Source organism: Nicotiana tabacum, chromosome 16 (genome assembly GCF_000715075.1).
Source record: "Nicotiana tabacum cultivar K326 chromosome 16, ASM71507v2, whole genome shotgun sequence".
Taxonomy (NCBI): Eukaryota; Viridiplantae; Streptophyta; class Magnoliopsida; order Solanales; family Solanaceae; genus Nicotiana; species Nicotiana tabacum.
Window position 1 is genome coordinate 7,856,102 of NC_134095.1, and position 14,159 is coordinate 7,870,260.

Below are 14,159 nucleotides of genomic sequence, written 5' to 3' on the forward strand. Positions count from 1 at the left end.
GCTACGAGGCCAAATACACTCTGCTGGAAAGGACATGTTGTGCTCTGACGTGGGTTGCTCAAAAGCTGAGACATTATCTCCAAGCCCACACTACTTTCCTCATAAGCAGGCTGGATCCTTTGAAGTATATATTTCAGAAACCGATGCCTACTGGGAGACTGGCCAAGTGGAAAATCTTGCTTACTGAATTCGACATAGTCTATGTCACTCGCACGGCAATGAAAGCCCAGGCGCTAGCAGATCATTTGGCCGAAAATCCGGTCGATGAGGAATACCAGCCATTGAGTACCTACTTTCCAGATGAAGAAGTAAACACCATAGAAGTAGTCTCGGAGGACGCTCATGTTTGGAAGATGTTCTTTGATGGAGCCGTGAATGCCAAAGGTGTAGGGATCGGGGCAATTTTGATCTCGCCTTCCGGTCAGCATTATCCCGCCACAGCTAGACTGCATTTCTTTTGCACAAACAATACAGCTGAGTATGAAGCCTGCATCATGGGCCTGCATATGGCAATCGATCAGGATGTCGAAGACTTACTGATTATGGGAGATTCTGACCTGATTATCCGGCAAGTCCAAGGTGAATGGGAAACGCGGGATGTCAAGCTCATCCCTTACCGACAGCATGTAGAGGACCTCGACAAGCGCTTTACATCAATAGAGTTCAGGTATATCCCGAGGTGTCACAATGAACTGGCGGACGCACTTGCTACTCTGGCTTCTATGCTACCCTACCCGGGCAACGCCCACGTCGATCCTTTGGAAATCCAAATCAAGGAAAGACACGGTTACTGCAACGTAATCGAGGTAGGAGCAGATACACAACCTTGGTACCACGACATCAGGAGGTTCCTGAAGACACAAGAATACCCCGAGCATGCTACTGGAGATCAAAAGAGAACCATTAGGCGACATGCAAGTGGTTTCTTTCTGAGCGGTGAATTGTTGTACAAGAGGACCCCGGACCTCAACCTCCTAAGATGTGTCGACGCCGAGGAGGCAAGAAAGATTATGCACGAAGTACACGCAGGTGTGTGCGGACCTCACATGAACGGGTATGTCTTAGCGAAGAAAATCCTTCGAGCAGGTTATTACTGGATGACCATGGAAAAGGACTGCTTTAGCTTCGTTCGGAAGTGTCATCAGTGTCAGGTGCACGGTGATTTGATTCATACACCTCCCACAGAACTGCATCCCATGTCTGCGCCTTGGCCATTTGTCGCCTGGGGCATGGACGTCATTGGACCAATCGAGCCAAAGGCTTCAAATGGACACAGATTTATACTGGTTGCCATAGACTACTTCACAAAATGGGTAGAGGTTGTCACTCTCAAGTCGGTCACTAAAAAAGCCATAGTGGATTTTGTACACTCAAATCTTATCTGTCGTTTCGGTATTCCTGCAACTATCATCACAGATAACGCAACAAACCTAAACAGTCACTTGATGGGAGATGTATGCGAGCAATTCAAGATAGTGCATAGGAATTCCACCCCTTATCGGCCCAAGGCCAATGGCGCAGTGGAAGCGGCAAACAAGAACATCAAGAAGATTCTGAGGAAGACGATCCAGAGTTCCCGACAGTGGTATGAACAGCTACCATTTGCATTATTGGGATATCGTACTATGGTACGCACATCAGTAGGGGCAACCCCTTATCTCTTGGTTTATGGGACTGAAGCTGTGATACCAGCAGAAGTAGAAATTCCTTCTCTTCGAACCATTGTTGAAGCAGAAATCGAAGACATCGAGTGGGTCAAGACTCGGTTGGAGCAGTTGACTTTGATCGATGAAAAGCGAATGGCCGCGGTTTGTCACGGACAGTTGTACCAACGAAGAATGGCCCGTGCTTACAACAAGAAAGTCCAACCCAGGAATTTCGAAGTAGGTCAGCTGGTACTGAGGCGTATTCTGCCACATCACCAGGAAGCAAAAGGGAAGTTTGCTCCAAATTGGAAAGGCCCATACATCATAAGGAAGATATTGCCAAGAGGAGCATTGTATCTAGGTGATATCGAGGGAAATGACCCCGAAACAGCAGTAAATGCAGATGCAGTCAAGAGATACTACGTTTGAATTATACTCCAGTGGTCTTGACACATTTGAAATGACGAAGGTTTTATTCCCCACTACTCCCAAACACTACCAACTCTCTCTACAAGCCATTTGAGCCGGTCACATCCCTTCGGCGATCAAAAAAAAACATTGATTGAGTCCTGAACTACGTTTAACTTGATTCCGAAAGGATACGTAGGCAGCCTCTCCCTGAGGTTCAGTCAGACCAACAATAAAATCCCATTCACCCTGAAATTGAAACTGGGGCATGTCAAGCGGCCTAGAAGTTAGTATCATCTGCCTCTCTTTGGCAAGCACAAGCTTTCAAATCAAATTACCAAAGATAGTGGGAAGCCAATAAGCGTCACGAATGGAGACCGGCACACTCTAAATTGAGAGATAAAATGACAGAGTCTCGTTGGTGAAAACCTTCGGGCACCACGAGGCGACGGGAGTAGAGAAACCAAAATGAGAGAGCTTGTTTAGTAAAAACTCGCAAAGAGTGCTATCAAGCGATGACAGGAAGAGAAATGAGAGAGGTCAGCCAGCGAAAACCCGCAAAAGGGCGCTGTTGGCCGAAAAGAATGACTCCACCCCAAGGAGATCTCGGCAAAGTTCCACCGGTTTGGAATCACAGATCCGTTTTGGTTCGGCAGGAAACGCAAGTTCATTGAAGATCAGGCGTCCAGTCCAAAAAGCATGTCATGATCATTTAAAGCCAGCATTGTCTTCCTCAGATAAGTCTTTCTCGTCCCGAAGGCGATACTCCTTTTCTGAAATTCGTTTTCTCTTTTCTTTGTTTTTCTTCAAATCTCTTTCATGTTTAACCCCAAGTTCTAGATATACCGGAAAGGATAGGTGGCAGGTTTGGTTGCACGGAATTCCGTTTCCTGAAGAAAAACACCTCGTTTCGTTGGTACGTCTGTCCAAACCTGAAGAATCATGATGTTTGACGGCGTTCGAAGTGAAGAGGAAAGAGAGAAATTTCCCCAGCAAGTCTGCCTCGGACAAATCCCCACAGGGTCTCCCTTTGTACGAATCCGCACAAAGAATCCACTTTGTAAGTATTCCCCAAAAGGTCTGCTCCAGCGAAAGCCACACAGATTTTCTCTTGTACAGATCCCCACAGGGTCTTCCCTTTGTTAAAAAAAAATAAAAAAAAATGGGACACAAATCCCCATCACATCCCCAGCGAGTCCCTTTGTAAAAATTCCCCAACAAGCTTACCCCAACAAATCCTAGAAAGCCCGCTTTGAAACAAATCCCCAGCATGCCCCGTTGTACAAAAATCCACACAAAGAATCCACTTTGTAAATATTCCCCCACAGAGCTTCCTTTTGTACAAATCCCCACAGAGTATCCACAATAAAATCCCCGTTGAGAATCTCCAAGCAAGATGGGACACAAAAAAAAAAGAGAAAAGAAAAAAAAAAGAGCCTTACGAGGCAAATCATCACAGAATCTGGAAATACAAGACTGAGCAATCAAAAGAGTTTCGCCATTTGAATCCAATCAACGGCGGGACTTCGCGACAGAAATAAGGACACAACAAAGCAACGGGAACGATCAAGGTCACCAAACCGACCGTCATTTCCGAACTAACAATTGTTCTTTGTCTGAAAAGTTGAAACAGGTATAATCCAAGACAACCGTGCAAGAAGCAGGTGTCGCCCAAAGAAGAAGGTACATGGGTACAAGAAATATTTTGGCAATAAGGAATTCACTCGAAAGGTAAGTTTCCACGAGACTCCCTTTTATCTTCTACTAAAACAAGAAAATTCAAAAAAAGAGGTCGGTTAGTATTCTCGAACTTTATCCCCAGCCAGTCAGCATTAGGGGTTTAAACCCTAAACTGAACTTTTCCATTCAGTTAGCATTAGGGTTTTAAACCCTAAACTGAACTTTTCCATTCAGTCAGCATTAGGGTTTTAAACCCTAAACTGAACTTTTCCTTTAATCAGCATTAGGGTTTTAAAACCCTAAACTGAACTTTTCCCCTTCAGTCAGCATTAGGGTTTTAAACCCTAAACTGAACTTTTTCCATTTAGTCAGCATTAGGGTTTTAAACCTTAAACTGAACTCTTTCCTTTAGTCAGCATTAGGGTTTTAAACCCTAAACTGAACTTTTTCCATTCAGTCAGCATTAGGGTTTTAAACCCTAAACTGAACTTTTTCCTTTCAGTCAGCATTAGGGTTTTAAACCCTAAACTGAACTCTTTCCATTTAGTCAGCATTAGGGTTTTAAACCCTAAACTGAACTTTTCCTTTCAGTCAGCATTAGGGTTTTAAACCCTAAACTGAACTCTTTCCCTTTAGTCAGCATTAGGGTTTTAAACCCTAAACTGAACTTTTTCATTTCAGTCAGCATTAGGGTTTTAAACCCTAAACTGAACTTTTCCTTTAGTCAGCATTAGGGTTTTAAACCCTAAACTGAACTTTTTCCATCCAGTCAGCATTAGGGTTTTAAACCCTAAACTGAACTTTTTCCTTTCAGTCAGCATTAGGGTTTTAAACCCTAAACTGAACTTTTTCCTTTCAGTCAGCATTAGGGTTTTAAACCCTAAACTGAACTTTTCCATTCAGTCAGCATTAGGGTTTTAAACCCTAAACTGAACTTTTCCATTCAGTCAGCATTAGGGTTTTAAACCCTAAACTGAACCTTTTCCTTTAGTCAGCATTAGGGCCCCGACCCTAAACTGAACTTTTCCCCAGTTGGTCAGTATTAGAGTTTCAACTCTAAAATTGAACTTCTCCCCATCTAGTCGGTATTAGGGCTCCAACCCTGAACTAATCATTCATATCTTCTTTCATAAATTTTATGAACTTCTTGGCGAATAATTCACGAAATTTTCCTAGTGAAACTGGGGCAGAAAATTTCGTTCGTTTGTTTTTCCCGCAGGTCTAACCTCGAGCCACACGGATCGAAATGACCCACGAGATGAGTCTCAACTCAGAATCTAAGAAGAAAAAGACAAAAAGAAGATGTCCCGAGATACCGGAGAAAATGGAAGGCGGATCACTCCAAGATTTGATTGAGGTCCAGAACTCTGCCAGTCACTGAGTATCCCAGAGATTAAACAAGCACCTACAACTCGCAAACATCAAGATTCGGATCGAAGTCTCCAAGCAAAATCAGCTAAGACCCATGATCAAGTCGCAAAAGAATCATAGATAGGAATCTTGTAACTAGCAGTTGACATGCATATAAGTATTTAGTTCAGTTCAAATTTTTCTTTGGTTGTAATAAGGCGGTCAGTAAAGCAATGGTGACAACAGCAACAGTAGTAACAACAAGCATTGCAATCCCAGCTGCCAAAAATTCCCGAACTACATTGACCTGATTCCTGTGTAGCCCAGGATATGTAGGAAATCTTTGAAGCGAAGATTCGGTCAAATCTTTCAAAACACGCTTCACACGGAGTAGTCCAATAGGCAAAAATCGCTCATATCCGCTCACTTTATCTTTGCGCGAAAACTCTTCGTGTTTCCGAACAAAGAGGGGCAGCTGTGAGCACGTGATTTTTGTTTTACGCGACAATCACTCCAAAAGAAACAAAATAATAGCAATTGGTCTTGCTGTACATTTGCTGGATTTTTACGTGGCATTTTTTGCTAGTTATTTGTGATTTTGCCCATGGTTGTTTTATTCAAACAAAAATATATGTCTATATGTCGTGTGAACCGTAATCCGTTTATTAAAAGAAAAATAAAATGTGTACATCCTTCATTGTATTTTGTCATTAAGTGTTTAGTATAATTAAATGTTAATTGTGCAATAATTGTTGTCCAATATTTTACATGGTATTATTTGGCAAAATTAATTTAAGGAATTAAAAAGGAAAAAAAAAAGAAAGAGTTTCGGACTTGGGCCAGTCTGATTTTAAATAAACAAGCCCAAACAACCCAACCCAAAACCAGAATTACCCGGTCCAGTCCAGTTCAACCCCTAACTATCCAAACGACACCGTTTTAATCTGGTCTGATCTGGGCCGTTGATCTCTGAATGATCAACGACCAAGATCTCACACCCCCTACCCACGAACAGACCCGACCCGTCTTACCCAAACCAACCCAAACCCTGGCATGAGAAACGACACCGTTTCCCCATCAGGTGAAAGATCTTGGCCTTCCATCTCGCCTCATCCAACGGCTGAGATCAACCCACCCATTCCATATATAAGCTTCCTACCATACCCTGCCCCCACTATCCAAGACCCCCACCTTCGTCATCATCCCCTTCCCCACGAAACCCTAGCCGCCCCCTTATTCCTCACCATTAATCCCTACGGCATGAACGCCGGTGGCCTTCAGCTTAACACCATAGGACCGCCTCACCCCCCTGAACATGGATCTGTTGGCCGTTTAGTTCGAATCATCCCTTAGGTTCTCGAATCTTCATTTGAATATTCGAGCAAAACTCGATCTACACCGATGCACCCCAGTTTCATACCAGACAGTCCCCGGACCTCCCTCGTGACCAAACCATGCTTGGTTTGGTCCGAATCTAACCAAGAAAGCCCAAAACCCAAATCTGCCCTCTAGAACCCTAGGTTTCCTCGTGACTGATCCGTGTCTGTTTGAGCCAAGTGATTAGGGTCTAATGGACCCTAATCGAAGTGTTTCTCATTTGAGAAACACTTCGATTAAAGTCCGTTCAACCCCAAGAAAGGTCTGTTTGAATCCAAGACAAGGTTTTCTGATTTTTTCAAGTTTCGAGGTAATGTTCGTTTTTCTTTATCAGTTCGTTTTGTCTTTTGTATTTGAATGTTTGTTTGTGTGTCCAGTCGGTTGTTTAATTTGTGTCCTTAAATTTTTTTATCAATTGTTTCTATCCATCTCTGTTTTGATTGAATCTTTCTTTCATTTACTGGTAATGTGTGTGAGGATAAACTGTATAGTCAATGGAATTTGAAACTGCTCGATTAATCAGTACGATTCGAGTCATGTGTTCGATACTGTTAGACATCTGATCATGGTTCCAATTGTACATGTTATGATAGTATAGTCGAGTCGACATATGTCGTCAATTAGTTTTAGTTGTCTGAACAATAACAAATTGACCTGCTTCTGTTAAGCATTACCTGAATCAATTAGGAACTGAGTTTAGTTACTTATAGTTATTAATTTGAATCAGAAATGTAAAAGGAATGGTTTTTTAGTAGTTGAAAACTGAATGGGAGGGCATGTGCATTGGTGCACAACATGTGCATAAAGGCCCCTTTGGATTAAAATAGTTTGACAGCACATGCTGTCAGATTACATTCTGCTGCCCATATTCTGCTTTAGTTCAGAAATAATAAACCTTACTCAAAAGGTAAGTCTGCCAGGGAATATCATGGGGGTGTGTTTTTATTTAAATAGTAAGTGGAAACTGAAAAGAAGATAGCACATGGGAGGGGTGTTCTGATTGTCTAACAGGCTATTAAAGGGCTGATTTTAGGTTGATAAAAGGGAGAACTTCCATCAGTTTAAGGAGAGATTTTGAGGAGAGACACAAAAAAACTCAGATTGAATATTGAGAGCTGAGTTCTGAAAAATAGAAAAACTGGAGAAAGAATTCTTTTTGATAGCTCAAATAGATTTCAAGACTGAAAATTGAGATCGGATTTTGAAAAGAAAGGAGATAGTGAGAGGGATATCACAAAAATCAGAAACTGTTTTCTTCCTGCTGTTTATTCGATTCTTAGTTTGTTCAAACTGTTCAAATCAGTTCTATCTTCTTGCAAGTATCGGCTAAGTCTATTGTTTGGTTTGTATTGTTTGTTTCTCCTGGAATTGGATTGCCTGGATCTCTGTTTCTATGCTACTGGTTATTGCTGTCTTTCGGTCATTTTTCCATCGGCTCTAACTGTATCTTGCACTGGGAGTTTGTTCTATTTGTTACCTGTTGTTACTGTTGCTGTTTCTGTTGCCATTGTCACTCTACTGACTTCCTTTCTTCTTCGATTGTAAGCATTCCCAGGTACACACTTCTGAAACCTTGTTGGTTGAAAGTTTGAAGTTTGAAGTAGAAATAAAGAAATGAACATCTGTTTACTTTACAATCCTTGTGTTCAAAAGTAGTTTGAATGGTAGCTTGGTCTGTATTTGTTTAAGTTAGTTCCAACCGCGATTGCTCTGTATGAATTATGCACATCTTGATTGACATATCAGATAATATTGTTTATTAGATCCGATATATTTTCAATGTGTATAACCATTAGGTCTCGATTTAGCTATGACAGTATAATATAGAATCATGGCAAGCATCTGTATGTATTTTATCTAGACTTTTGAACTGTCAAATCTGTTATATTTGGTTCCATTTAATTTCAAGATAAATGTACCCCAAGCTAATTCTCATGTGGTGTTACGTTAACAGGATGACCATGTATGCCAACCCTCTTGTTAGATTACTTGTTCCTATATAGGTTCGATATGGGTTTCGATATAGATTCACCGTTTCGAAATAATGTGACTACTTTTTGAGTTCAATTAATAGTAGTTTTCCTAATAAACAACTGATTTCATTTATCAAGCCCAAATGAGTTAGTTTTAAAATTCAAACTGGAAGGTCGTTTAATGTAAATTTAGTGTACGTTATTAGTTTGCTTGCAATCCCCCTTAGCAAATTAACAAAGCTCATTCACTCCTTGAAGACAAGGCATGAGGTAATTCTCATCTCATAAACAACCAATTAGGTAATCAAACAAAATTCGGATTCGTTAAACATAGTAGATATTTAGTATGTAGTTGCTTAAATAAGTAAGTTTGGTCTTTCCCTTTTATTTTTAGAGACAAATATAATAGAAATGTAGTCGCTTTAGGATATCCTTTTTCTAAAAAATAATGAGACGAGTCTCGCCAAATAAAAATGCAAATTGCGGGGCCCTCAATAACTAACCATAATAAATATTTAGAATTCAGGACAGGCCGTTTAGTGAATCTCATGGCCTTCTCCAAAAATAATAACGCGTTAGACTCTTTAGGCGCGGCTTAATTAAATTATATTCTTGAATGCGGGTGCACATTGATGTGACCCAAATCCAAATCTCAACGGAGTCAAAATGTGTTGACGATCACGGGTGCATTGATTGTGACGTGGTTCGAGATGCATTTTCACGACGTTGCAATTCTATAAAAATAAATGATAATAATAAAAGCGGTTTAAACTTAATAAAAGCACATAAGTCACAACATGTATTTAAATCAGATATTTAGCCATTATAACAATTTAAGCAACCGTGCTAGAACCACGGGATTCGAGGGTGCCTAACACCTTCCCTCGGGTCAACAGAATTCCTTACTTAGAATTTCTGGTTCGCAGACTTCATTTGGAAAAGTCGGAAATTTCCTCGATTTGGGATTCAAGATAAACCGGTGACTTGGGACACCAAAAGCCAAACCTTTCCCAAGTGGCAACTCTGAATTAAATAAATAATCCCATTTTGAATATTGTCACTTAAATTGGAAAAAAGTCCCCTCGTGCATTTAACCCTTCGGGGGCGGGGGCGCAAAAAGGAGGTGTGATAGGTATCATTCCAAACACGCTCTTAGGGCTCGTTTGATATGACTTATGAGGGATAAAGGATAATTAATCCCGGAAGTAAATTTGAGATTAATATATCTCATGTTTGGTTGATATAAGATCGTGATATAACTAATTCCGGAATTAGTTATCTCGGGATTATTGTATTTTTTCCTCACTACAGAAGGATGAGATAATTAATTCCGGAATAGTTAATCATGAGATAACTTGTTTCCCAACCAAATGACCCCATAGTATTTATTATAAAAAATTATATATCGGTTTTCAAGTTACATACTCCCTCCAGTCCATTTAAAAAGTCTCTTTTAAGTGTGGCACACACATTAAAATATTTGAGTTAATCACATCAATTAAAAGGGGTCATTTGACTACATTTCCCCCCTCTCTCTCCTAAATCATTTAGAAAGTTGTTCACACAATCATTATAACAAAGGTAAGTTGGAAAAAAAAACTATGTTTTAAAATGACACTTATTTTGGACTATTATTAAAGATGCAATGGACACTTAAAATTAGGGTTGTTCAAAATCGAACTAAACTCATGGCTTATTGGTCTCAGATTATAGGGGTAATAAATGGTGAACAGATTGAAATTTTATAATTAACGGCTTAAAGATTTGGAGGCGGATTACTCAATTTTCTTATCAGGTAAACCGTTAACCTGTTAATTTTTTTTTTATATTTACACTTTTACCTCTATATATATATATATAAAAAGTTCTATTAAAACACCGTGGTAATTGACTACTCTCTAATGATAAAGTCTATTGTGGTAGTTTTGCCAACATTATCAAGGCCGAAAACAAGATCTTAGCCTCTTTCTACCACAGACCAAGCAATGCGAGAACTCCGTAGAACCAATCGACCGTGAACATTCTTTTCAAATTGATTTCATTTGACTACAAACCCTAAGATATAGATTTAAGAAAAGAGACAAAGGTGTTTGATGGATCGAATGGTATAAGAACAAAATACGTATTGCAATCTCTCGATGGATTCAAGGGAGAATCTTTCCTCGAAACGGTAGACTTTATCGCTAGAAAGTAGAGTCAAGGTAGACTTTCTATTTTTATTCTTCACTCGGTTGGGTATTGAATGTTCAAAAAAAATTATTTAGTTTAGCCGATAAACCGCCCGATAACCGTCCGATAATCATTAATCTGATACCAATCCGCTCATTGTCTTATTAGATAGCTAGCGGATTACTATATTTATAATCCGATAATCGATAAGGCGAATCAATAAATGTAATTATCCGTCCAGATCTGCCTGATAAATATCCCTACTTAAAATGGATCGAAGAAAATATATATCCACATTTGATTTCACATAAAAATAAATAAAAAATTAACTATTAGGGGTTATTTGGTTGATGGATTAGCTATATAAGGGTAATGTATGGGTTGTACCTAGATTAGTAATACAAAGATCTTTATGTAGAGAAGAAATAATATGTAGACTGCCATACGGAGAATAAATAATATAATAAATTGTTATAATACAGTGAATAAATAATACGAGAATGATTATTTTTTTTGGTAATTAAAATTATTATTAATCACTAAGGATAACAGTACAAAGCATAGCATAGCATCTCCCAGCTAGCTGTTCTCTACAAGAAGTACCCAAGAACCTAATACTATCTATTCCTCATATCCCTAGACAAGCGGTATCTAAATAAGCACAAAACACTATGACTATCTTTTTTTTAAAAAAAAAATATAGATTCTGTATAAAACCCTTCACTTTCCTATCTGCCCTGAAGTGGCATATGCTCACAATCTCCCTTGCCAAGGTTTCATGTTCTCTATTTGCACCCTCAAATATTCGATTATTTCTTTCTCTCCATAGCACATGTATATATTCAACATACATCATTTTAAGTAGCATTGATGAAGCTGTCTTTCCCTTTGAGTGTTGAATGATAAATTGGAAATACTGTATCCAAGTATTGGGAACAGTGGAGCGGCATTGAGCCCACTGAGATATCCTGGTCCACAATCTGTTGGCATAGGCAGATACTGCAAACAAGTGTTCCCTTGTTTCCTTATCGGACTGGCACAATACACATCTCTCATACATATGGAGACCCCATCTCTTCAGCATATCTTTTGTTAGCAGCCCTCCATGGTTTTGAAGTCACATAGTAAATATGGCTTTAGGTCTAGCATAGTTCTGAATGATTGTTTTAAGGTTTACCTATTGTAATAAGATTTACCTATTGTAAATACATGTATTACTATTTCACCTTCTATAATGTATAAAATAATATATTGATTCTCGTATAACTCCTACCCGTATTAATTATATAATATTTAGTTATCGGTAGTAAAATATAGCATAAACCATGCGAATTTTAATACTGGTAACTAAGTATTGTAAATTTATGTGGAGATTATCTATTAATGCAAGAATTTATGCAGAGAAAATATTTTTAGAAAATATATAATTTAGGCACAAACAATGAGAGATGAAATCCAAAATTGTCTACTTATTGCGATTTTGATTGGCCTAATTATCTTTTGACAAGACGATCTTTGACTGTTATTTTGTCTTGGGAGAATTACCTATCTCCGAGAAGATTAAGAAGCAACAAACAGTTTCTCGCTTATCAGCTGAAGCTAAACATAAATCTATGGCCATTACAGCTAGTGAACTGAAATGGTTGAATGAATTACTGGATTCTCTTGGTGTGACACATTCTGAACCTATGCAATTATATTGTGACCGTCAAGAAACTTTGCATATAGTTGTTAATCCTGTTTAACATGAGCATACCAAGCATATTAAAGTAGACTATTACTTTATCCGTGATGAGATACTTAATTGTAACATATAAACAGACTATGTACGTAGTTCAATGCAACCTGCTGTTGTCTTCACCAAGGCAATGGGAAAAGATCAATTTAACTTTCTTCTTCGCAAGTTGGGCATTCGAGATCCTCATGCTCCAACTTGAGGGGGGTATTGTGTTAGGTGTTGTCCTATTTGTTGAAGGAAAGGGCAATATAATTACCTTAATTGGGTTTTTCTTTTTGTAGAAGAAAATTATAACTCTCCTATACTTAGCTAGTCCTTTTTCTTATAGAAAAATATTTGGACTTCTATAAATTGAGGATCCTTCCTTCTCATTCAGGAGCATCCACAATGTAGCCATATGGGGTTTGAGAGTCGTGTTTAGGGGAAAAACTTTACGGGACAAGTGTTAGTGAATCACTTGTATTTTTATCTTCGTGAGGTTGTTCGCTCAATATTTTTGTATTCTTTTTATTATAATGGATTTCTCATCTCCGCCGTGGATGTAGGTCAATTTACCTTAACCACGTTAAATGTTTGTGTCTTTTTTGGAATTTTTCTCTTTTATTGTTTGATTTATCATCATTCAAGGTTTGATTTACTAGATTTCACATGACACCTACTTTTTTCGGTCATAACATATTGAAGTCTTTTGTGTACATCTATTGCAGTAGTTTAGTTCATGTAGGAGTTTGTTTAATAGCTGTAACTTTTTTGTTTGTGTCTTAGTTTGGTAGTTTAGTTTACTTAGGAGTTTGTTGATAGTTGTAAACTCATGTATATACCTTACGCTTCTGTGGCAATAATTCTCATTCCAATATTGTTTATTTTGGGGAATTTGCATTTATACTCGTTTTTTGGGTCACGTTTTAACTTGTGCCCGTTTTGTAAAAAAAATTGCAAACGTACCCACTTTTTCGCGTAACTTCAGCATACGGAGCTGAAGTAGCAAAGACAATCACGCAAAACTTCAATATTCTAGTAGACAGGCCTGAAGTAGCAAAAATTGCTGAACCAAGTGTGCTGAAGTTTTTGTTTGTAATTGCTGAATTTAAGCATAGTAGCTGAAATTTTATTCGCTATTTGCTGAAGTTTTTGTTTGTAATTGCTGAACTTAAGCATAGTAGCCGAAGTTTTGTTCTCTATTTGTTGAAATTTTTGTTTGTAATTGCTAAACTTAAGCATAGTAGCTAAAGTTTTGTTCTCTATTTGCTGAAGTTTTTGTTTGTAATTGCACTAAATAAGCTGAAATATTTTTTTTTGTCCTGGATTCATTAGTTTTATCATTAAGCTTTTTCAAAAACTTCAGTAGAAGATGCTGAAGTTTTTATAAATGTACTAGATAACTTCAATAAATGTACTAGATGCTGAAGTTTTTATCTTGGATTCAATAGTTTTGTCGTAAAGCTTTTTCAAAAACTTCAGCATAGATGCTGAAGTTATTTAGTTCATTTATAAAAACTTCAGCACTAAATAAGCTAAAGTTTTTTTTGTCCTGAATTCATTAGTTTTGTAAAAACTTCAGCTGAAGTTTTTGAAAAAGCTTTCTAACATACTAGATAAGATTGCCAACAATATTTAAATCATAAATTTTGGAAACAATAAACGTGAAAAGAACATAATTATCATGAAAAGAATCACTAAATGTGACCTTAAACTTCCCGTACGTGAAAATATTCACAAATCATTGTCTACTAACTTACGTAATTATTTATAATTTATTTTTAAATAATCTGATAAACATACTTATGACAATCATCTCATGAACTGAAGTTTCATAGC